Here is a 26,349-nt window from a genome sequence, read left to right as displayed (position 1 = left end):
CCAAAACTGGGCACCCAGAGCCGCGTGTTTGAGGACACTGCAGACATACCCATGGCAACAAGAAGAACAAGCACCTCCATATGTCTCCCCAACCGCATTTCCTTTCCAAAGAAAAGGACAACGCGGCAACTGAGCACAGCAGTAAAAAATGTGGCTTTAATATTTTATCATTTGGCAAATGCTAGCGGGGTGTGGACGATGGGTGCAGGGAAGGCTGTGGGTTGGTTTTGCTTTTTTCCTCCTTCTGAGCTATCTGCAAAGGAATAAAGTCCTTGACAGGACAACTCTTTTTGCTAGTTAATGCCCGGAGACCCCTCTAAAGCGAGCACAGACCATGAAGGAGATGCACAGCATTTCTGGCATGGCAAAAACCAATATATATGTGTGTCTGGGTATCTCTCACACCCACGCCGCTGCCCTTGCCTCTTCACACACGCACTTTAATCAACCCGTGTTTCTGGAAACCAAACCCAGCTTCAACAAATACAAACTAATAAAGATGCCTGATGTCCCTTTTAAGACCACATTACAGAGAATGCCACTATCCACAAAGAGAAAGCCTCATTGACTCTTCAATCCTAAGCGTTATAAGAATGAAAAGTGGAAGAAATGAGGGAGGCTCATATTTCTAATACCCAAAAGGAAGCAATGTGATACAGCCGTTGATCCAAGCAGGCAGATGTGGGTTTTCACACACACACAGCTCACGGGGAGAAGCGAAAAGACAGCTATGGAGAATGAAGAACAAGCCAAGCAGATACCAGACCTCAGCACTTAAAACAGAGACTCAAAGGCAACTCTCCAAAGAAGTTGTCTTCTAAAGAAGAGTTTAGGAGTAAAACAACAAGGTGGGATCTTCAAAAGGGCTCAACTTGGGTCTGAGCCGGCTCCCATCAACCCCACGGGTAAAACCCCCACTGACACCATGGTCAGAGACAGGTCATCAAGAAGCCCTTCTGCAGATCCCATCAGGTCGCACAGCCCACAAACCCAAATCTGCACACAAACACTACCTGCATCAAACACAGGCAGCTCAAATGCTTTCAAGGCTGGATGATAGGTACACCCATGGGCCAAAGAGAGGATTTGTCCAGAGATGGACACTAGAAAAGGCTGGGAACTACATCCATCTGGTCAGGCTAGACCAAGCCTTCTCGGACACCCTCTCACCAAGTGGTCACATCTCTCCTAAAGGAGAAGGTGGAGATAATCTACCCAGCAACAGCCTTCCATGCAAAGCATGGAAGAAATGCTCATGCCTTTGAAAGGTGGGGAATATCTCCTGGGATGCGAGCCATCCAAAGTTAATAGAAACAGATGTTTACACAAAAGGACATGCTTATTCCCTACTAACCCGCCAGAAAGCCAGGTTTTGCCTGCTGACTTCCTTCCAGCCTACTGACCTCCTTCCAGCCATGCATAAAATTAGGCAGCCATGCCTAAAATTTCATGGTATAAAATAAAGGCGATAAAAATAATCACTACTATTAAAACTGCATACCCAAGTGCTAGGCAGGTAGCCCAGGACCTAGTGCAGCTCAAGAAAGGCAGAAGCAATGGTAAGAGGGACGGGTGCCCGTTAACTCCTGCACCAGAGTTCATGACAGCCAAGCTGTCGTCCATCCTTCACTTCTCATGTCCTTACACCACAAAACCTGGTCGTGGCAGCTGGCACGTCACAGGGGAGGGGGCATCCTCTCTCCTGAGCTGACATGCCACCAGCAGCACAGCAGGATGGCACAATGACACAGAGAGATGCAGCCCATCAGGGCTGGCAGCATTTTAACGAGGGCCCCATGCTGGGTAGGATCCTGACGCCCCACGAATGGGAGTCCCACGGCACACTCCCAGCAACCCCGCATCTGTATCTATAAGAAACTCCTTGCAATATGTCATCTAACACAAAACCAAGTATGGAGACTGCAGCACAGGGCAAGGGACATCTTGCCCCTAGCACCACACTTCAAATACCCATCGCTCAGTGCAATTTCATCCCAAGGGTTAGGAAGGTCCATACAAGAGAGAAGGTGCTGTCAGCAGAATTTGGCTCTGTTAATAATATCGTTGACGCTGACATGATAGGCTCTAGGAAGCCCAAGAAAAAGCTTTCCAAAGCGATGGCATCCCCGCAGAGCCCACAGACAGGGCTGAGAGCAGGCATGCTCCTCCGGTGACCGGGACAGCCTGCTCTAACCCAACGCCGAGCTGGCTGCTCCACGATCTGCTGCTGGGGCAAAACATCACCATAAGGGAAAGTTTGGCGCAAGCTTCAGCAAGAGAAAGCTTTGCTTTGCTTTAATTCCTCCCACCCCCACGGCACGCCATGGGTCTGCCCAGGGCCGTGGTGGTACGGAGGCTCAGCATCACCAGGACGGTGATTTGCAGTCTGCTCAGACGCAGCTGTAGATCACTTGGGAGAATGAACCTACAGTTTTATAAACTATTTATTAGCCCTGTCCTGTAGCGCTACATCAATATGGCCATCGGTGAAGCAAGGCAGGAGCTATAAAAATACCATCTATCCAAAATAAGCTTCATAAAATCAAACAGAGGCCAGTACCGCCTAGGATGGGATTGTGGCTTGACATATAAAGGGCCTCTCAATCTTTGAGATAGACCATTAAAATCCTCAAGCCCTTTTGGTTTACAGAAGTCTAAAACAAAAGGGGAAAAATAATGACCCCTTTTCTGGCGGAGCAGGAGAAGGCAGCACGGAAGTCGTGCAGTATCATTTGTTTCCACAGAAGTCAGATTACTCCCTTCTCCCAGCAAGACAACTACCAAGTCAAAAAAAAAAAAAAAAGTAAAATAAAAAATAAATAAAAGCAGAGCTTCTTTTCTTCTGCCTTCCCCACCTACAAGCTGCTTTTCCACAGGCAAAAAGTTTCTCCTCCCTCTGCCAGCAGTGATGCATTCCGCTCTGCACAGGAGAGGTGGTGCAGAAGGTGGCAGCGGGGGAAAGGCACGGCTGAAGCACACTGATATCCCGGCCGGTGCTCCCCTCCAGTTCCCCGAGGCAGCGGGGTAAGGCAGAAGGCAGGTCAATACATTGTTGGAGACGATGATTAACATTTCCAGCCAGTGCTCCCTCAAACCGCCTCTAAAACACGTCTTAATAAACTGCATTGCAAATAGCCTTGTATTTCTACCTCGGTGCATCTGCCTGGGCGAGATAATACGCCGACCTGAGAAAAAGTGACACGCTGGGAATGAGGCGCCGAGAGTTATATGACACGGCGAAACCTCGCTCAGCGCGTCGCTCCCAGCCCCGGGCAGCTCGCGCCGCCGGCCGGCAGCAGCTGGGATGCGGGCATCTCGCCCAGGCTCTTTGGGGCTCTGTACGAAAGAAGGGGTGCATTTTGAGCAAAGAAAATATCAGCTCACATGGGGTTTGGGGCTAAAAGAGCTTGAGGGAGAAAACCGCTCTGAACTGCTATTGACTGCGAAAATCACTGTACAAGGAAATATTTGAAAGCTACGCACATGAGAGTTGTTTTTGCAGAGGCAAGCACCATGCTTGAAAAGGTCAGAGGGAGGTGAGAGTGAGTTTAAGCATCATTTTCCTGGAAATAGAGTTCTGAAGCTTTGCAAAACTTCACTCAGTGCCTCCCCCGGGGAACCCGCCCAGCCCAGTGCAATTGCACCCACCCCGGCTTTGGCGTGGACAGATCCCCTGCGTTTATATGATGGCAACAGGCTCCGTGACAGTTCGCAGCGTCGCTGAAAAACGTGGCTGGATCAGGCACAGTGCGTCTCAGCGTCACCTTTCTGGGGGATTTTGAACCTCCACCTTCCGACATCGCGATGCTCAACCCCGCGCAGATGGACAGCGCTGCCAATCCAAATTGCAACTCAACTCCTCAAAGCAGCGAACTGTAAATGAAGCTCTCACACCTTCACGCCCTTCCCCTGCGGTATCAGCCCACTTCAGCCAACATCAGAAGAGAGACAAAACAGCTTGGGTTGGACCCGGGGGTGGGAAAAGAAATAAAAAGATTTGGGGTTACCTGCCAAGGAACCTCCAACCGGGCAAGGATGGTTTACATCCCCTACTCTGGACCTTCAAGTACTTCAACATTAAGCAAATGCCACTTACCTATGAGGAAAAAGAAGAAATAAAAGAAAAGTTAAAGTTCACCAAGTATTATGCATTTTAAAAGCAATGGAATTTGTAATTCACTTTTAGACCAGAGGAAGCACAAAGGGAAAAACTCAAGTTTTAAATACACTTTGGTAAAGGTCAGCTTGAGTGGCACATGGTTACAGAGGCCATCCTGCGGGCTGTTTGTTTTCTTATTTATTTCTCACAGTCTCATTTAGCTGCTTTTTCCACCCCCCTATCCAGGCCCGCAGAACAGGAGGATATGCAGTTTCAGAGGCAAGAGCCACCTCTCCCCATCGCAAAACCTAAATCAATACAGAGAGCCGCTCCCTGCTTTTTCTTGCATAGTTTTTTTCCCTAACAGCAATATTGCACATCCTAGGCCAAGGTACAACACGTTTTCCATCTCTGCAGTCCCAAAGAGGCAGCCCCATCAAGTATTTCCAACACCAGCCCTGGTGCCCCACTCCCTGGGAAGCAACTGCTCGACCTGCCCCACCGCCTCCGGAGAAGCACCTGCACCCACAGCCACGAGCAGGATCCGTGTTTCCCAAGCTCTAGCTGCAGCAATTCATCCTCCAGGTGGGGACGTCCTACCCGAGCTCCAGTCCACCGGCCAAGACCACAGCCATGGGACAAACGCAACAAGCTATTCGTCCTTTGCTTTCAGGAAGACCCGTTTGACCTTCTCTAGGACAAAGAGAAATTCCACCCTTGCCGGTCCCCATCAAAAAATCTGCTTCATAGATATTAAGATATGATAAATATTAGAATAGAATATATATATTAAAAAATAGATATTAAGATATCCCTTCTAGCTAGGTGGGAAGCCCTTCCGTTTTTTCCCCAGGCATCTGGGAACATGGAAAACTGAGTGCGACAGCGGTTGTACCCATCCGGCTGTTGCTCCGTAGGCCGCTGTAGGAATTGAGGATGACGTGACGGGGCATGTCTCGCTAATGCACGACTGTGTGTACTCTAAATTACTTAAAGGGTGCCTGGGGCTACGGACAGATGCTGCTAAAACATACAATTGAATAAATAAATGGAAGGTAACGGAGAGGGGAGGGATGCGATGGGAGAGCGATTGGCAGAGTTGTGTGCCAAGGTGTTAAAAAACTCCCACAGAGCTGCCTAAACCTCTTCTGAGACTCCACTGCTACGTGTTTCAGATGCTGAGAAGATTGAACTAATAAAAAAGAAATGAGAGAACTGTCACTGCAGATTACATGGTATTTATTCCAAAATCTGCTCATTATAGAAATTTGCAAGACAAATGGGTTTTTAGCAGGAAATGGCAGCTTTTCCTTAAGTGTATAACAAGGAGCAGAATTGGTCGGAAGCTGAATCTTTCTCTCCCTTTGCAGCTACTCCGGCTCCAAGTCTTACCAACCACCCGAGAAATACTCCCGAGGCTGAAAAAAAACCCTTTTTTTTTAACATTCTCCACCAGCCTCTTCATAATCCTATAAGAAACTACGATTAAGAAATATTTGAAGCAAGAAAAGCTCATTTGGCCTAGAGAGTTTCTAGGCGGCGAGAGCTTCTCTCGCTCCTCAACAGCATGCAAGTGGTATTGCTAACTCTCCAGATCCTTCCTTCCTTGCAGGGAAAGCCCTTCACGAAGAAGAGTATTTGTGGTCAGGCTTTAATCCCCCTGCCTTGATAAATGTTTAATTCCTGGGCCTGCCTTCGTATCTGAATATAGACTGGAGATGGTTTGCATTCTGCCGTATCCGAGTGCTTCTAATGACATTTTGGCTTCTTTCCCAGTTAATTCCAAGTGCCTGAAACCCAAGCATCTCCCCTCTCCCCCTCCCCATCATGGATGCACATGCGGATATTTGACTGATAACATACAAAGCCATAATATGTGGTTTTAAAACAAGTCTCTGCAGCGGAGTCTCGAGAAGGAAGAAGAAGAAGGGGAAAATATGCCTTGAAATATTACAGAGTAGGAGCTGTCAAGTTGAAAAAGCTTCTACAAGGTTTTCAATGCCATAACTGTGTTATTTAGCTGGGGATGAGAATATTCAGACACACATCAACAGGAAAAAAGGGGTTTCGGGAGGGGAAAAAAAAAACCACCACAAAAAAAAAAAAAGAGGCGGCCTGTCTTATTTGCAGCTCTCCTTTGTTGGAAAGCAATTACAGCCTTACTCAATTTATGACCCAGAGTGCACCCTAATCTACTTGTAAATGCGTCTTATTCACCACACAGCACTTTCAGATACAGCCAGGATAAATAAACGGGAGATTGTTCCTACCTACGTTGCGGCACAACTGTTAATTGTAACGCCCCATGAAACTTAATTATGCAAAGCAGAGTGGCGACACTGCAGCCATTAATGAGATGTTTGATTCAAGAATAATTTGTTGTTTGGAGCCTCGGACTTGTTTTGCCTGTCCCTTCCACTGTGCTGCACTAATTCTCAATTCGTGCTTATTTTAATAGGGTGGCAGCGGGGCACAAAATGGCTCAGCTGAGGAGGCAACGGGAGAGCTCCTGGTCGGGATCACATTTTGCAAGCGTGCAGCAAGGTCCCACCATATGGGTTTCTTGCACTGCAACGGTCCCGAGTTCAGCCTGCCTTCCCCAGAAGAGCAGGGGCAAGCCAACGATGGGACATACAACATTCAAGCCAGGTAAAACGCTGGGGATGCTACTGAGCACTTTTAGGCACAGGAGTGTCTAACAAGAGAAGGACTTGGCTATTTCTAGACCCCAGAAACTCCTATAGCCACGCTGGGATGTACGCAGGCATGGATCCCGTTCATTCTCTACATGCACAAACACTCATGCTTTGCTTCCAGCTCCTTTGCAATGATTGAATCCGAGCAATGGTTTGGGCTGCGCCATCGTGTTGCCTGCCTGTAAGTTGCATTATAGAAACCACAAATTAAAGTACAGAAGAGGATGAAGAGACAAAGAAAAAGATGATGACTTGGTACAAGAACTTGTAGTACATCCACTGATAAGGTACGTGATAGATAGAGGTACGAGCTGTTGCGTGGAGACTTTCCCCGCTGCTCTAAGAGACCTTCTCCCTAAATGGGGAAAGGAGATTGGTAGTCAGACCAAAGTCTATTATTTAAGCCTCTGGTTATTGATAGAAACACACAATCTTTTTAAATTTACAAGCAAGCAAGCAATTCAATTTCACCCATTTACAACAGCATAAGATGTTTGCTCGTATCTGCTGTGCAGATACCAGAGCCTTTCTCCTCTCAGCTCTCTCCCAGCCTCTGACTGCAGAAATCCCCCCCTCCAACATCATCTCCGAGCTTTCCACTCGTTTTTCTTTCCGGTGACACCCGCTCCTTCTAACTCAGCCTGAGCGCTGACCCACTTCTCCAGCTGGCTCCGTTAATACCTGTGATTAGTAGGCTTTGGAGACAACGGCCACCCCCAGCCCATAATTCAACAGGATTTCTTCCCTTGCGTGGCACCAGCAAAAGGAGGGAGAAAGGGTACTTTATCTCTGATGTATCTGCTGTTGATAGCAAAGACATTGTTGGTCTACTGCGACTGTCTTTTTTTTTTTCTTACAAATGTGACTCTTAAAACAGCAAGTCACGAAGAGGGTTTTAGACATATTCAAGGCCCTTGGGAACAAGCCCATCATGACTACGCTATTGCAGCGCGCGATAATGATGGCAACCAAGATAAAGAGCAAATCGCAATCCGGCACACCGAATCCCGCCGATGCCTCTAATAAGATCAGGACAGATGACAAGGCACTCAACTGTGCCCCGGCAAGGTCATTACAGAGCATTAATAAAGGAGTCTTATTATGAACATATCACTCAGCAATATTGCATTTCCCACCTTCGCTGTTAAGAGATGATGGAAGCGGTTGTCCCTCACATCCCAGATCTGCGGGGTTTGGGTTTTGCTGCCGCAGCCAGCCAGGCTAAATATGGCCAGGGGAATCACGCCGCCCCATGCAAACCCCAGAGGCAAGCCAGTCTTCCTAAGAAATGCTTATCTTACTTAAAAGGCATGACCAGCTATGTGCCTCAAACCACCTTCTAATATTCTCCTTCCCCTTGCCTTGTCTGAACCCCTTACAGCCCAAACTAGCTTTTCCTCTGAAGACGCTGCTCCCACCAAAGGAGCAGCCAGCCCTGCCCTCCTCTGCCACAGCATCCAGCAGCTCTGCTCTCTCTCTTTTCATCTTACACAGAGGAGAAGGTTTAGGTTCGTTTGATCCTCCATCCGTCGCCCTTTTTTCCAATGTTTTTTGGAGTCCGAGCCAGTGAGAACTGGCTCCACCAGAAATTTGCACCTGGCTCCGCTGAAACTCTGAGTGAATTTACGCCAATCCCACTGAATGTTTTTTGACTTCCAGAAAAATAACAACCATGCCTGGAGAAGGGCGTGATTTTTTTCAAAACATTTCAGTTTTTTCCCCACTCTCTGATATTTCATTTCGGGTGTTACTTTGATTTTATAGAAAAAAAAATCAAAAACAATCTGACCCCAATTGTTCAGAAGTGCTATGAAAAAAAAAAATCTGATATTCACAGAGCTCTGGTCCTGTTGCCCTAATTCTCACCTTCTCTTATTCTGTAATTTCCTTCTTTGTAACACGGTGACTAGAGCCGTGTACAGTGTCTCAGACGTGCACTCAGCAAGGGCTGAGATATTATTGTTGATTTATACGGGCTGGCTCTGCTTAGGGAGCAGTGATTTACTTTGCTGTGTTTTCACAACGCTGCTATCTCTTTGGAGACGGATATCGCCCTCATCTTCCCCATATCCGAGCGCCTGGTGCTAAGCACTCGGTCACAGATTGCTAAGACACTTCCACATCTTTCCTCTTCTCTCAAGCTTTGTTTCAAGGAAGGTCATTACCACGTTTTTGCTCCCTAACGCTTTAACAGCCCAATTAGGAGACACAGCAGCACTTCAGTAGGTGCTGGCCAGAGCATGCCCTTATCCCTGGAAAGCAATTCTCCTTCAGACTTAAATATGGACCCAATTTTATAGCTCACTTATCTCCACAATGGAACGGGTCACGAATTTTTCTTCCCAGCCTTATCTCGTACTGCAACTCTGTCTTTTGTTGGTTCCCTTCTCTTGATGCTGCAAAACAAGCAGACCTTGTGTGTAGAGGTCTACAGGCCTCCAAAAGTGTTTCTTTTTCTCCGATGTAAGCAGGCAAGCCCTAGTCTCAGGCAATCCCGTAGCGAGCAACCCTGCACCCAAAGTCCAGCTAAGTGCCCATGCTGCTCCCCGGGGTTGTTTTTGCAAGGACAGCTTGCTTGGAGAACTGTGCCTGCAAAACGCTCCTCGGAGACAGAAAGAGGAATGGGAACGACGATACAGCAGAACCCGACCATAAATACCTACTAAAGGGACCTGTTATGGCTTTGCCTCCTGCAGTGGTTTTACATATACATGTATCAGTAAATACTCTAACTTTCTGTACAACGCCTTTTGCCCACTATTTTGCAAGCACAGATACATCAGTGTAATATCAGGCTTTTAAAAACGCTCAGAAAAAGTTGCTTGCGGGTCAAAGGCTGGTTTCCAGCAGTTGGAGAACAACAGAGCAAGTTACGCATGCCACTTTGCCGCCGTGAAAGAAGCCATCTCCGCCCAGCTCCCATCACAGCGCCCATATACCATAGCACACAAGCACTTATCAGACTAACATTTCTGCAGCAACTCTCCAAAAGAGGGGAATCGAGACACTTTCCACGCCAGAGCTATGGACCGAGTCTCCCACGCCCCACTCGGATGCAGAAATTGGAGGATCGCCGCTTTGTTTTGCGTCTCCCTTTTCATCCTCCCTTTGCCTCTGTTTCCCCCGCTGCAGGAAATCTTGAACACCAGCTCCCTAACAGAGATATTGAGAAGCTTAACAACTGAGCAGCGTTTTAAGAGCCTTTGAACGAGCAGTGTTATGTTGGCACAATGGTTCATGCCGAACAATAACATGTTCTCGCTCTTGGTGCCGGCTCCCACGATGACTGTCCTCAGCACAACTGTCAACTCGACTCCCATTGAAGGATCTTTATTATTAGTGATGAGCTAAGAAGCAGGGTGAATGCAGCTTGATTTTGCAGCTCCAGCAGTTAGGGAAAAGAATAAATCTTGTAAACCCATAATCGGTGTTGAAACCATGGAGTAAGAATAAATGTGGAATCCCACCAGGTGAAATCTTGCTTTAAAGTCCGTGTTTTCCCTTGCTGCTCCCTACATCTCTCCTGCGAGAGGAGCACAGGCTAGACACCATCTTCTCTCCTTTCCTCTCCCGCAGCCCTTACTCGGTAATTTGTACCATTTATATCCCCAAACAACTTCCTACACACTTTGTAAACTCTAGTATGCTCTTAAGGAGTTTCACACAGTTCCTCTCTGATGCTCATAAGTATAAAATCTTTCAGAGACGGTCGCAAAAGGCGAGATCAAATGACAGGTTGATTTAGTGTAGCTCTTCCTAACAGCTTGCAGGAATTAGAAGTAAATAGGAGGTCAAACAGCTCGCGAGCGATTCGACATTGGCAAATGCAGCTTAGGTAGGCTCCTCCAGTAAGAACAACCACGTCTTTCCTTCACCTGAGCGCTTGGCAGAAGTAGAAAGGTCATTACCAGCTAAAGATACTCCAAGAATAACACTTTAAACCTTTATTATTTTTAACAAGGCATGGGTATTTTAAATAGTGCCTGTGCAATAAACTGGCGGCATGCTACAGTGACTGGAAATGGCTCAAAATAATTAAAAAATACCAACTGAAATTGGAAACACAATATGTAGCCATCCATGGTTCTTAAAGCTATGTCAACCAGTTAAGCAAAAACTATGCCTGGGCATAAGTGAGCATGAAATTCAATATAAACATCCCCGCTCATTCCAGACACCAGTGGTAGAGAAACAGACGAAATATATACAAAATGCTAAAGTAAAATATACAATGAGCTTTGTATAAAGAAACAATAAAGAAACAAGAGGATTAAAAAAAAAAAAAGCTGTCCTCATGATATATAGTATTGCTGGGAATGAACCCATTCTGCAATTGTCTGACTTCAGATACTTTGGGGATGTTGATTACGCCTTAATCCTCTTTCATCAAAAATAGAGGTAATTAGGGACAAAATAATTCCAGTAAATGTCAGCTGCCTAAGACTTGGGAAAACTCAAAAGAGGCAAAGTCAGACATGAATGTTTTGAAGGGAATAATAAATGAGTTACGGGCTCCAAATAATTATTTTTTTAAAGTATCCCTAACGTAAACTAACCAGCTGCCCTGGGTGAAGAGGGTGAGAAATTGCCTTGACAGGCCACTAATTCCCTAGCTGCAGATCCCTTCTGTGAAGTGGGGATTATCAAAATAAATAAATAAACAAATGAAAGTAAAGGCAAGAGGCACAACATGGCTCAAAAAGCCGGCGAAGGCCATTGCGATTATTACAAACAAGTGCAACCATAAAAATATTTCTGAAATACTTCCGATTTGAACAACGGTACATATTTCAGATAGGAGAAGCACGTCCCTGGATTTTAAGATCCCCACTAGCACCCCACTGCAAAGCACCCGGCTCTCCCAAGCTCCTCATTTAGAGCCATGGTTTCTACTTGGGGTCCGTGTTCCCAAAATAGTGACGGTATCACTTGAGCCCAAGTCAGTTCCCGAGTTCTCCGCACCTCAGTTTCCCATCTGTCTAATGGGAATAATAACACCGACCCATTTCACCGAGACATGAGCGTTGCAGAAGCACTTAGATGCTATGGTAACAGGCGACATTACACCCACCCACGCTCCCCCATGTCGGCTCCATTATTCAGCAGAAATGCAGACAGAGCAGCAGCCGGGCCAGAGGAAACCTCCTCTCACGCTGGATGAAGGACGGGCAACAGAACTTGGCAGACCTCAGTTCTGCTCCCGACTCTGTTTTACGAGTGCCGGGGCGTCAGCAGCTGCTGCCCTGGTTTTTCTCCCCGGGAAAAACTCCCCAGCCCATGCCATCCCACCAGGACACATCACTGGACACCATAGAGGGGCTCTCCTCCAGGTTTTCTCCTCTGCTGGGACCCAAAAGTCCTGCACGCAGGTGCAAGGTGCAGGGGAGCGCAGGTGCAAGGTGCAAAAGACTCCCACAGCGACCACATTGCACACAGACGCTAAAAACCCCAAGCAAGATTACCAAAATGGCTGTGAAATGAAAATGTTCCTCCCCTCGAAACTGAGTTCAAGGCCAACGTGGGCTTCCCCATGCACCACCTTCTCTGCTGCCCTCTTCTACCTCCATGAGGTGGGAAGGAGAGGGGCTGACCTGCGAATCATCACACTTCCACTAAGCTGCAAGCAACTTGTCAGCAACACCAACCTAGTAATTTCCCAAACGCATTCCAACCGGCCACACCGCAGGTAATTAGAACGCACCGTCATCAGTGATTCAGGAGGGTTGGCAGCCAGCTGCAGCGTGGGCTCCAGGCGTGCCCTGGGAAATTATGGGACGAGGTGGGTCACGCCAGCTCATCTCCGGATGAATGGCTTAATCAAAGGTAGGACTGACAATAGAGCAGAAATTTTAGCTAGAGACTGGGCCACGCAGGCCAGCTTGGTAGGAGATAAAGAAAATCAGAAATGTCAGTTTAAGGTCTAGACATTCATGAGCCATCCAGATAATAATTTTACAGCAGAGTTTTTCCCTGGCTTCCTACCCTGTTGCAAACCCCAAAGCAAGGCTAAACCGAGGTGTTCGAACACTTAAAGACCTTCCACAACACAGAAGAAAACCAGTGAGGGACATCCCTACACCGACCTCCAGCTAGGGTGGAGGAAGAGGGCCACCGAAGAGCCGGAGGCAACCAGAGAAAGGCAGAAATACCTCCCTGGCTAAGTGAAGGATGAGGCTCCATGCCACTTTTGTCATCTTTCCTCATTCGGCACTGGCAGACGAGCTCCTTGGTCACAGCAGAAGACCCGGGGCCGCGGAGAGCAATTCTGAGCCGTCTCTGCCAGCAAGCCGTATTTGTTGCTCCCTTGAGTGCCTGCCTCAGACAGGCTTTGCTGTATTTTAGACCTGACATTACCCAGCTGGCAGTGAAAACTGGATACTCATTAACTTCGCCGAGATGGGAGCAGCTCCTATAAAAGGTGCTGCAACCGTTCTAGCCTTCGGTGTGTGTCATTTAGCAAGACGCAGGGCTGTGTCACTATTTGGCTTTTCCCTTTCCCTCCAGTTTTATTGTATTGAAAGTGGTGGCATTGGACACTCGATTCTTTCCTGCTCCCTCGCTGTCACTTAGCAGAAAACATTCAGAAATTTAATATTTGATCTCGCTCCATCCTCCTCCTTCCCTTTGATCACCTCCTTTTCGTGCCTCTCTCACTCTTAGGACAAAGATGCTTCATAAATGGGAGAGATGGGCTGAGGAGGGAGCTCCGAGTGGGATCCAAGGCAACAGCATGAATCAGAGTTACAAATTACTTTCTACCCAAGATTTTGGCAGAGATGTTGAGAGATTTGTATACTTCATGTTATTTCAGGCCAAACTTCCAGGAGAGGGACTCTTGGCTGGTTAACAGGGAGTTAAGCAAGGCGTAATAGAGGCAAATAGTTAACAGTTAACGGGTTGCCGAATACTCCGCCAATGAGCCAGTGCTCAGCTTATAACCATGGCGTGTAGCCATCAGTAGCATCATCTACTGATGGATTTATACCAATCTACTACTAATATCTGCAATATGCTTCTAACATCTGCTAACCACTTATTAACTCTATACAGACTCCTGAAGAGCTATCAATATATGTAACTTTAATAATAAGAATGACCCCATTGCTAGCATCAGAACAGAAGCAGAAAACTCATTCAATCCACTTTTCTAGCTGGGCTTCTTCTCCCTGCCAGAAATCTCATGAGAGCATCAGGCAGGATCGGAGCAGCGCGTTCAAGGTCAGAAGTCCCTAACCAGCCTTGTCCTTGGGACTGCAAAGCCCCTGCCCCAAACTTAAAGGCAGTAACGTGCATTAGGCTGCATGTTCCTCTTATCTCCTCCATGGCCACTACACAGTTGATATTCAACTTCCAACCATAAAAAAATGGTTCATAATGAGATCAAGTGCAGTGACCTCATTCTGCATGCGGCAGCTTCATGTGTTATAGTTGATATTTTACTCTTTCTATATGAGAAGTGAAAAGCGTGTATTTAGGGGAGGCACCACAGTGAGAGCTGTCGGGAAGGACGGCACAGGAGTCAGATTTCTTTTCCCCCGAAGGAAGTCATCCTCCTTCTCCACAGCCTGCTCACCTGCACGCCCCGCTGCTGCTCCAACGGAGAACGCGCACGAGGAGGAGGAAACAGGGCAGAACCCCGCTGCCTTCTCCTTGGCCTTGCTGACGGTTGTCTCCCTGGCACCCTGGATGTTAGCACGTCACAATGCCCTAACGCCTTGCGTCATGATGTGCTAGCATCACACATCACAATGTGCTAGCATTGCATGTGGCTCCCCTTGCATGCTTGCAGAAGGACGCTCCCCATTGTATAGACAGGGGAAACTGAGGCAGGCTGGTTCGCAGCGGCCAGGGTTCCACCGCCTTTGGTAGCCGCGCTCTGTTTCCAGCTCAGCTCTCAAGGTCAGACCGTGTGCGTCAGCAGCATTCACACATCCTGCAGGGACGGAGCCAGATCGCGAGCCAAAGCCCAACTCTGCAGCTCCACCAACTGACTCCAATTCAGAGTCACACGCAATCTGCAAGCCAATGGATTTGGGTTCAAGCAGAAGTTCGAGTCCCAGACTAACACAACTGTGCCCCAACATCATGCCCAGAGGGGACCCTATGCCAGCTTACCAAGAGAGGACACCCCATTTGCCCATCACTACTCCTTCCAAAACAAATAGGTTTATCATCGCGCAGTCGTTCAATCGGTCCAAGACAAGCTACTCTTATGGGGACAAAAACAACCTGCACCGTGGCCAGCGCCACCATCCCGCACTCCACAGAAAGGCTGCGGGTCCGTCGCTGTTTCAAGGGTCACTTTTTGCATTCCAGCCAATCAACATGACTGCGCCAACCTCTACCACCTGTTCTGCTTTCCCTGCTTTGGCCTCCGCTGCTACGGCCCTCGGTAGTCAAAAAAAATGCCCTGGCGTCGCATGGATCCTTCCAGCGAGCAACGGGGTTTACAGCCTCCGCCGCAGCACCATCAGGCACGGCTGGCTGCAATGCTAATGCATCGCCATACCGCCGCGTGGAGTAATGGACACTGCAGCACAAAATTAACGGTGCATCTGCTCCTCGCTGCAGACGCCGGAGAGAGTGGGCTGTAATTTCGTCTCCGATCCCCCAAATAATGTTTGTTGTCGTGCTGTAATCTTGGCAATCAATGTAACAGCTGAACAGATCGTTTCGGCTGAAATATTTGCTAAACACACTAAGACCTTGAAACCACACCTCAGCGTGTGCGTATTGTGTATGGAATTACATACTGAACTAAATAAGGACTGGATGGGGGGAGAAATGGTGAGAGTTGCCAGCCAATTAAAACGCAAAAACAACAACAAGGGAAAAAAAAAAAAAAACTGCTGTGTTTATCTCCAGCACCTTCCACCAACAACATCTCATTGCCTCTAAACCAGAAAAAACAAAGCTTTGAGCACTGTTTCAAGCACACCACCATCCAAGACGTATCAACTAAAATGTGTATGCAAGGCTTTTAGAAGTGGAATTTAATGGTTACAGAAATCAATTGGCCAAACCAGCTGCACACATATTAACTTCCCAATGTCCCTCTGACTGAGTGCTGCCTTCACTCATCTAGCTATAAATAGGCTATGCCACAAAATATTTTTATTTGGGGAATTTAGTGAGAGTTGCTTTTTTATTTCTGTTTTTAACCTGCTTAAAATGCCAGCTTGGGAAACAAAAGCAACAGATACAGTGAAGACAAAGCCACAACGGGTTATACTCATGGCCACGCTACTGACCAGCTGCACGCCCTTCTGCAAGTCATGGCAAGCTAGTATTTCCCTTCTTCCCCTCCAAGAGTTGTGTTTATTTGAACTAAGCTTTCTGAAAGAAAGACTGTGTCTTCCTATGCATGCGTACCACAGCTACGCTGCAGGACCCTGACTTTGGCTGGGGTCTCTAGGCATTAACGTAACATCTACAAGCATACGAGGTTCGATCACACTGGTTCAAAACCATGCTGCATTTCACAACAGGTCAACACCACGGTCGTCGCGATGTCCAAGAGTACCACTGAAATAACACAAGGTCTTTGGGGACAAGAGAGAAAAGTTGGTCCTTTTTGGTCAAACTCTTGTGCTTCCAAGGTTTTGATTTCTTTGAGCGCTGTGAAGCATTTGTATAAATTAGTGGAGACATCTGATATACATCAAATTTGACAGGCCCAGGGTAAGTTCAAACTTCTGATCACAACATCCATCACAGCACTGAGCTATTTATCAACAATTGATCGAAACAAAGAGGGAAAACAAAACCCTTCATTTCAATAATTGATACCTGAGGACTTACAAGATCAGGCCCCCCCCCTCCTAAAGACTGCAGGTTGCTCAGTTGTCCCCCAAGACTTTACCCCGTTAAAGCACCTTGCCAAATGTGGATCTTCAGGAGAACCTGACACCAAAGAAAGAGTAAAACCATCTCTCAGACCTGCTCAGGGAATGACACTTTCTCCCCCAGCCCAGCCATAACCCTGTAATACTCTCATGCAAAACCCTTGATCACCTTAATATAACAGGTAAATGGGTGAAGTTGGAAGATCAGAGATGTTACTGATGGAAGTGGGGTCTGGGACTCTGGATAAGAGGGGTCACTCTCCTGCTCTGCCACAGCCTCCCGGTGAGACCCTGAGCACATCACACAGCTCTCCTTGATCACAGCTCCCAGGGGGGTCCGGATCTCCTTCAGGGGTGCTTTGGGGAAAGCACATTTGCAAGTCTAGGGAGCCAAGATATGACAGCAAAAGGGGCAAAATCCTTTCAGCGAGACCCAAGCAGCCTTTTAATCCTCCCAGCCCTGCCAGATCACAGCTGCTGAATCGCAGCACTCTCGACTTGGACTCAAAAGAGAGTTTGGGGTCACTGGGCACCTCCGCGGCAACCTGTCAGGCTCGATTCCTTGGCTGTAACATCCCGTCCATTTCTAAACATCTCATTCAATGGGGTTTCAACCATCTGCACTGCACAGGGACTAGTATCTTGCCCGGGCTGCAAATTTGGCTTGGATAAAACTAGCAGTAGCCAACGAGTGAAGCCAAGGGGGCAACGGCTTGAAGCCAGGAGAGCCACACTGGCACAAACACCACCTTCACCGGTGCAGTTATCCTGGCACCCACGAGACCACGAGCTTCCCTCATGAAGGGAGACGAGGGAACCACTTTGCATGTCTTTATCATGCCGCAGACTCTAATCCGGCAGCAAGAGCCAGCCTGGCTTGCCTGGATCCCTCATGAAGATGCAAGCCTGCCAACCTGCTGAGAAGCGAGCGGCTGCCAGCGCTCCCAGCCTTGGCAGCTCTCCCAAGGTGGAGAAGCAATGGGCTTTCCCTGGAGGCACGAGGCAGACAAAGGAAGCACCGTGCTTCCTACAAGACATGCATGGCCCTTGCCAGGGGACACGTGTCCCCAACAATTCCCCGTCTCGGCACACGACTCCAAGGGAGCCGGTACGCAACCTCGTTGCAGCAGGGCTCGTGGAAGCCACGTGTGTCAAACATGGAAAGAAAAAACATTGTTTTCCTTTAAAAAAAATAATTAATTTAGTCATTTTCCGCACATTTGCTAATTATTCATCAGCTTTTCTAATGAAGGTGCTGTGCTGGGCACTAGGAGACCAAGGGAGTTTCTGCTAAAATCAAACGTTGAGAAAGTGCTGCGTTTACCAAGGGACAGGCAGCTTCAAAGCTTTCCCTTCCACTTAGATTTTAAGCACTTCTACAAAAGAGCATTGATTTTGGGTTAAATTGACTGATTTTATTCATAGCTGGTTCATATGGTGTATTCAAAAGACAAATTGTACGAGACTGCAAGCTATGGATCAGTTCTGATAATTCAGAGCCCTCTTTCCTCTTTTTCTCTTTTTTTTTTTTTTTGTTCTAAATATTTTCCATGCTTATAATTTGCTATTATTTAGCCCCTGCCTGGACAGAAAAGGCATTTTCACAGTATGGGAGCCTTTGGACACAGAGGAGGGAGTATCAGCTTCTGCCACCCCAGCGCAGGTCACCATAAAGGTCCCAAAACGTACTCCCAGGCTGACTTCAGCACATCCCCTCCCCTGCCACAGCTGGCCAGCTGCAAACAGCTGGATGCAAACCGAAGCACGGACACGACACCTTACCCCAAACAAACCGTGGCGTGAGGCTGCCCAACCGCTGCGAACTCAGTTTCCCCACGCCAAAAAAGGGGGATGCTAAAAGCCACCGGTGAGAGGAATTCAAGGGGGAATTGTTTGCAAAATGCATCCGAGGTGTTAAGGTATCAGCTGCTGAAGTAACATCTGCGTCATCGCTCATAACCCCATTCACTTCGGTTACATTAGACATTTCCTTGCAGCAGCAATGTAAACCTAAAATGGCAGCATCCCTCCACCCCACATCGTGAAAGGCTGCAAGACCCATTTTTTTTTAACTAGGGGGGAAAGAAACCTAAACTATCAAACTTCTTTCTCTAAAAAACAAAGGTTTGGTGACCCCAAAACATTTCCTGCATTGAACCCACTGGATTGTTTCGAGGAAGGGGAAGAAATGAACAACTTCAAAAGATGCTGGAGCATGAAAACATGCAGAGCATTCGGTTCAACGGCCCGTCACAGACTTTCCTTCTGTTTTATTTAAATCCTTTGGGAATATATTTAAATAGGTGAAATCAAAACAAAACAATGGGGTTTGCAGGGGGAAGGGCTGAGCTTCCCCCCCCCCCTTTTTTTTTTTAAAGAACTTTGCCATCCAGCAAATGAGTAGAAAAATGCGCTATTCACCAAGCTCTGCTCAACGCGCAGAATAATAATAATAATAAATAAATAAAAGAAGAAAGAGTGCCTGAATCTGAACAGATAATGAGGGCCTGGTAGTGATGAACTAAGCGGGATGCAGGACAAACCACCACTGAGAACTGGTGTAGGGAACAGGACCCGGCGCCCTGCCAGCACGCGTGCTCCCCGACGGGCACCGAGGAATTAGGAACGGCTCCCGCAGCGGCGGGCAATCCAGATTAGCATTTCCAGCGAACCTATTCATGTCGCACCCCAAACGCTGAGGCTTGAAAAGAGGGGGGGAAAGGGCACAGACTGCAGAGGGCAAGGTCAGGAATGCTGCTCCTTTAGCTGAATTTCATACTGAGCTGATGTTACAGAAGTAGATACCTTAAAAAAAAAAAAAGCATCCCAAAGCTCTAATCACCCCAAGCATAATTAGATTCTCAGCAGCCAACCCCCAGTATTACTCTAACTAGCTATCTTACTCAAGAGCTAAGACACTTGAACAGGAGATGGGATTTGGATCAACCCAGGAGCATCTACACTTTCTTCTTCCTACGAAGTCAAACTCTCGAGCATCTCCTCTCCCCCAGCAGACCAAATCCCACAACCACTTTTCGACACATCTGGGCACCTGCTGCTGCCGTTTGCAGACGGAGAAAGCGCAGATGCCAGGCACGTCTCAAAAGCAGGCTCTTCTGTTATCATTTCAGGGCATCCGATGCTACTAATTGATACACGGTAATACTCTCATTTACTCGGCAGCAAGCTGAAGCGTTGATAATTGATGGATTGGTTTGCCTTTGACGATCTGCAAAATTAAAAGCCCCAACCCTGCAAGGTACTGAGTACCCCACATGAGAGCCTGCAAACTCTCAAGCCCCCGCTGCAGTCAAGCAGAAAGGAAAGGCACACGGGACCGAGCAGGATTGGACCTTAATTCAACAGCCCCCATGACTGTGTGTAACTGCATCTATTAATATGGATTTAATTGTGGTTTTATATTTTATTATTGTCAAATGAAATGAAATTAGGAGGAAGGAGTTGCTGGTCCTCCCGGGAGCATCTACATTTCCAGCCCCAGAGGGCTTTTACTTCTAGGAGAGGGCAAACAGACAACAACAATTTCAACAAGACATCTCTCTCTGCTGCCTTTTGATAAAAAGGTTTGCTGCAAAAAACCCACAAAGCCGAGGGGACTACAGGCATTGCATCGTACTACACCTGTCTTTGCAACGTCTTCCTCTCCTACCCAGCTTCACTACGCTTTTCTGAGGGGAGATGCTTTACTCCAGCCCAGCCTTCCTAGGACATGGCTTGGAGAACATCAAGTGAAGTGCACGCAGAGCTGTCTCACAAGCCAGTCACCGAGTATTTTTCTCCCAGCAAGCAGAACGGTTAGTTACGGAGAAGGGGAGACATTAATCAAGACAGGATTTCTCTTACGATTTTTACAGATTTCTGACCCAATGTTGCCCACACGTCAGCAACATCAGATTCACGAGGTCAAGGAGACGTATGCTTGAAGGATGACAGTTGTACGGCTGCTCTCAGACTTGCACTGTCAGTCAATCCATACTTTTAATATATTATTGCTTCTTCAGAAATGACTCCCCCATTTGCAAGTGATGATTAGCACTCTAATCTTGGCATAATTACTCCTGCCTCTCAATTCACACACAAAAAAAAGAAAGAAAGGGGAAGAGCAATGAATGAGGAGTCGATATCCCACCGTCACGCCACCGTTTGAGAGCCGGCTGCCTACGAGACGAGTCACGATGGCAGTCCTGTCCAACTGTTTGTGAACAATGTCACGAGGAACTGAAGAGGACACTGCCATCTGCATATATTCACCTCATTACTGTCTCACCAGCTCAAGTCACCGTGACTTATCGGGTTTTAAGACACGGCAAGGTCATCGCTACCGAAGTTCTCCTATTCACATCCCAGCATTTGTTCTAGCTTATTTCTATCTAGGTTCTCATATTATTGCCATTAAATTATCATAATTTAAGTACCCTGCATTCTGGGCAAAGCAGACAGAGATACCCAGTCAGGATGCCTGCCAGAAACATGGGCTGGCTGCACCTTCTGAGTATGTCTTAATTATCTCTCTCTCTTCTAATGGGGAAAGGTCTGAGCTCAGGTGAGCGCTCCCTGCTCTCTTCTATTTGATTCAATTCTACGGCTCATGAAATATGCTCCCGCTTCCTTCGAAGGACAAATGAAATGAAACAGCCTCTCGGAAGGAGACAAACGACGGAGGATACAGGTGAAGACATAACTCAAGAGACTTTGGGAAAGTCAGATGGTGATTTTGAAAGGTACCCAAGGAATTAATCCAGGAATGGAAGTAACAGGGAAATAAGTCACTTAATTCACTGAAGCACTGCGTGGACCTGTGACTGGAAGTCTGCTGCAAGGAATGCCCAGGGGAGGCTGAAAGGCACTACGGAGCAGAGGGACACTACATTTTCAAGAAAGGGGCTGAAAGGTGGATTTGCCATGCATACAGTGGGGATATGGAACTGAAATGGCACTGAGGTGGTGGGCAAGAGCTACCAGGATTCACCCCTTCTTCTCCCTTTGGTGAGCCTCCACCTTGGGTCTGAAGGCAGATACCTTGGATGGTGGTAGCTGGTAGCACTATGTCCGCTTGCCTAACAGCAACTGCAAAGGACTATGACACGTCTTCAAGGTCCTACAGGTAGCTGATGCAGGAAAAAGGGGATCTCTATGAGGTAGGAAAAGACAGCTAGGCACTAAGCAGCATGGGTGCTGCAAGGCTGATGGGAGAAGACAAAAGAAATTCGGCAGAGAGTTGGGCAGACAGCTGGAGTGTCTTCAGGGCAGCTGCTGTAAGCAACTGTCACCCATGGAAAAGTCCCCCACAAGCATTAAGTTAAGACCATCACTGGGGGGAGGAAAAAGCAATACTTGGGGTCAACATTGGCCAACTCTTGTCCTTAGAGACCTCTGGAGATACTGGACTCTCCCTAGGGCCAGAAGTGGGCCATCTCCACCAGCACAGAGCAGCAGCCCTTGCCAAACATTTTAGTGGAGATCACTTTAACTACCCTTCGTTTGTTCTCCAAGGTTATCCACAGCCCCAGCAGGGACCGCAGAGGACGTCTATCTAAAGCACCAACTGAAACTGGAGGTAATTAAATACAAGGGGCCTCCCATTGTCAGCGTTGTGCTTCTGTTTTGGCAGCCAGCTCCAGCAGAGCAGAAGAGGGAAGATTTGATTTTAATCACACAGATTTCAGGTTTTATTTTGCTCATTAAAATTTCTGATAAGGATTTAGTCTGACATTATGCAGTATTTTGGAAGAGGATGTGTGGAGGTGGAGGGGATGGAGAAGACTACATTTCCTCGTGATGAGAAGATCTTTCTGCCTCCCCATGACAGACACAAGGATATGAGCAGGTGGTGTTTCAAAGGGAAAGGATTTGGGGGTAAGAGGGGACGCAGGAGGGAATCATCCACACCAAATCAAGGATCTAAGCCTCGGATTACAGAGAAAAAAGGTCCAAAGTCTGAGATTACATACCCCATTTCAGAGCCACCTCCCAGAGGTCACAGGTCAGATACTCTCCTAATGCATTTTTAGGCCCCATCACAGGGAAGTGAGCATTTTACTTGGCAGAACAAAACCAGAGATTTCCAGAGCCTCCCAACCTCCCCATGTCCCTTAAGAAATTGCTCCAGAAACGGGCTGGCACTCACCACACAGCTGTCTCGTGGTGAGGGGAAAAACGACGGAGCACGGGAAATGAAATCATCACGATTTCACTCCCTTCTGGAGCATCCTCGGATACTTTGGTGAAGAGGAAGGGTAAGAGCTCAGACAGGGGAGGGAGCAATTCACCATTGCCCTTGTTTGCTTGTTGATTAGGAACCAGCAAATGCAGGCAATTTGCCTCCTATTTCTTCAGCTAGCTTTACTACTACTTTAATATTACTTTAACACCTACTAAGCATTATTCATCAAGAACAAGAAGTCTGCATGAACCCAACATCACCTGAGCAAGAGAATAAATTAGCAAACGGTGAGCTTCACCTGGGCTAGCTATTTGAATTTGTACCCATAAACACGGAAGCATTTTGAAACAAGATGGATTTCTTTGTCCCTAGAGGATGTGTTGTTCTTCCTTTAAAAAGCCTTAAACCAACCAAGTTCTGCAGTGTGAATTGCGCAGAAGATGAGAAGAGCTTTTAACTGCGGTTCCCTGTGCGCTCTCAGTCTGTGTACCCACCATCTAGAAGCCAGGCGGGAGATTTGGGGAAGGAGCAGAAATCTGTGAAACAGATTGAAACAAAATCTATGAAATACCCAGTAATTCCCACCAAACCAAAGGCAGCCAGAACAGCAACGGCAGCAGGTACTCAGCCAAACATTTCGAGCATGTCTGAAGGGCTTGTGCCAGCAAAGGATCACAAAATTTCCTGGTGCATTTACACCAGCACCCAGAGCAATAAAACACCACTGCAAAAGGGTTTGGCACTGCCAACCACTCCACAGAGACATCATTTTGCAACCAGTCCCCGCTTGGACCTCCCCTCGATGGCGACGGTGCCACAGTTGTGTGCAAGGCGCTGCAATCACCGTGCTCAGAAGACAAAGAAAGTAATGCAAGGGAAATCACTCATGTATTTTTAACAACTTCTAATGGAAATCAGCAGCTGGGAATGAGCATGCATCCTGAGTGCAGTCAACTCTCAGGGGCCCAGAAATTCATCCTGGGTGCCAGTATGGGAGCCGCTTCATTTAATGCGCTAGCTAAAACGCACGACTGCCCAGCACTGGATCCGTCCTTCCCACTGTGTGCCACGCTGCTGGCAGCAAGTCCCCAAATCCTACCTCAGTGGTTGCTGTAACGCCCAGCAAGGGCCTCATGCTCATCATTCTTCATGGCCCCATCCATCAGGTGGCCCCTGGGGTGCTTCAAGCCCCCCCAGGTACCCATTAAGGAATTCAGTTCCAAGTGAAAAATCAATGACAAGGCTTGGGCTGAGACCCCACCTTCCCCACAGGCACGGTGTGTCTGGAGGGGGACACAGACATGGGGGGGGGGAGAAAGCCATCTGCATCCCACGCATGGAGTCCTGAGCAGGACCCCGGGGCCACTGCGGGGCCACCTCCCCCAGCAGCGAGGGCACCTCCTCTCAGGTGTTGCAACTCATTTATTAGATCTTTCCTCTCTTTTCTCCTTCACTTTCCACTGTCTTTATTATCCACCCCCCCCACCAAAGGGAAAAGAAAGAAAAGGAAATGTCTCCACCACAATAGCGTGTCAGGCTCCATATCATTTTCAAACCCTCCTCTCCCCTCCCTTTCAACTCTCCTTACTTAGCAGAGAATTTCCCTTCATTAAAATTAAGCCTCATTTCAGGCTCATCTTCTTTTCTCTCTCTCCTTTTCTCCAAATTGCAAGGAACGTGATCGCCATCAGCCTGGCCTCCTGTGCCTCTCCTCTCGCTTTCATAACCAAACCTTCCTCACCACAAAAAAAATTACCCTACCAGCCATCCTCCCCATCCTCTCCTCCCGCTACTCCGCTGCGGGCAAATCAGCCCCACTGAAGGCAACAGTCTTTCTCCCAGGAGCCTGCACGATCCCCCCCTTCCCTCTCCCCCCACACCTCCTACTTTTAGCTCATTCTCTTTAATTTGGAGGTATTTTCTCCCACATAATGGCATGAGACCTTCTCCCCTCCTTATCTTCTCACCATCGTTTTTACCTGCCTTAATAGGCCTGCTTTCTCTCCTGGAAAGTAGCGGGAGTGGATCTGGGGGGACCCCTTCCATTAACCCGTACCCTGCGAGAGTCGCTAAGAGACTCGGCCCACGCGAGCCTTGGTGTCCCCTTGTAGGAAAAGCAACCAGACGGTGTTAGCGGGACTTTCTCCTCCCCTCCAGGTTCCCAGTAACGCGTGGCACCACTGGATGGTTAACAACTGCTTGCAACTGCCTTCAAAGGCATCTTGGAGAGGATGCCCAACACGATCTGCACGTCCAGCCTGGCCAGACAGACAGACTGCCCCTTTGCTCCGCGGCCGATGCTCAGTGGGGACGACCCCATCCCACTTGCCGATTTCTCCTGCCTTTGCTCTTCTTCCCTCCCTCCCCCTTCCCAACGCCGCTTTCTTTTCCTCGCTCGAGCTTTTTCTCTACCAAAAAAACGTATTTAACATTCTCTGATGCTCAAGGCCAGCCGTCTCGTTAGCTCTGCTACACCTGGATCAGGATCTGGAGACAAATTGCTGCTTCATTATAGGAGCTGAGGCTCTAATCCATTTTTTTTCAGGCTGTTTAACTTGTAAGGACAACAGATGGATACAGGGCTGCATAATGCAGGCTCCTTAAGATCCATCACACAGTCTTGGAAGTGCAAAAACACAAGGCTGAGGAATGCGAAACTAGAGCAGATCTTACAGCGGTCACCTTAAATTAGGCAAAAGGAGAAAATGTGCCAAGACTAGAACTGGACCGGAACTGCCAACTTGTTTTGCTGAAGATTAGAGGAAAAACAAACTTTTTTCCTCCACATCCCACAGTCATTTAAGTTTTTTCCTTCTCTCTCTTCAGTGAAAAAGAACAAGCAAAAAGTCCAGTAAAAAATCAGCTAAGAAATGAACATAATTCTACTTTATTTTAGTTACGAAGGGACGGTGCGCAAAAACCACAGCCTGAAAAAGATCAGGTTTTGCTTTCTGATTTTTCACAAAGACAACTGAAAACCCTGAACTATGCAAAAACTTCTGGCAAATATGTTCATTTTGGTCACAAAAAGACTTTCTGGTGGTGGAAAAAAAAATAAAATTAAAGACCTGTTCTAGCTTAGAAAACATCCAGCACAATCTTCCTTTCAGCATCTCAGACAAGAGCTGAACTCAGCTGCAGAGATCTCACGCGGCGGGGGATCTCTGCTCCCTGTCCCCCCCCAGATGTGCAGAGCAGCACATCTGCTGACCCTGCAAGCCAGCCGCTTGCTTTCGCCTGTGAAGAGCCCCAGAGACCTGGAGGTGACTGTCCCGGTGCTTTGATGCACCAGAAGTGCACGTAGATACCTATAGGGCGGGTCTGGTACCTACAGGGAGCCGTGCCTTCCACCCATGCCCATACCCTCGCCAAAACCTGGCACTCCCCAGCCTCCGCTAAGCCAGACCGCAGCAGCCAGCGACGGCACACGCTGCGAACACCCTCTCCTTACAAGATTGGGAAAAGGTGCCACGTAGGTTGACTGAATTTCTGAATCATCAGCCGTCGAGAGGCGTTTTCACTCCT

The 26,349-nt window shown here is 47.8% G+C and overlaps 1 protein-coding gene across 5 annotated transcripts in view; it reads right to left on the bottom strand.

Annotated features, from left to right (window-relative positions):
• The window catches only part of OPCML (opioid binding protein/cell adhesion molecule like), a 365,810-nt gene that overhangs the window by 230,729 nt on the left and 108,732 nt on the right, over nucleotides 1-26,349 (bottom strand). The window contains exon 1 of one of the 5 annotated variants that reach the window (XM_076358679.1): nucleotides 4,008-4,031. The exons of the other annotated variants lie outside the window; for them this stretch is intronic. The gene's annotated coding sequence lies outside the window, so the exon portion shown is untranslated. Of the gene's footprint in view, nucleotides 1-4,007; nucleotides 4,032-26,349 lie in introns of those variants that run through there. 5 annotated transcript variants of the gene reach the window in all.

This window comes from Aptenodytes patagonicus, chromosome 23 (genome assembly GCF_965638725.1).
Source record: "Aptenodytes patagonicus chromosome 23, bAptPat1.pri.cur, whole genome shotgun sequence".
Taxonomy (NCBI): Eukaryota; Metazoa; Chordata; class Aves; order Sphenisciformes; family Spheniscidae; genus Aptenodytes; species Aptenodytes patagonicus.
This window is presented reverse-complemented; position numbering and strand designations above follow the sequence as displayed.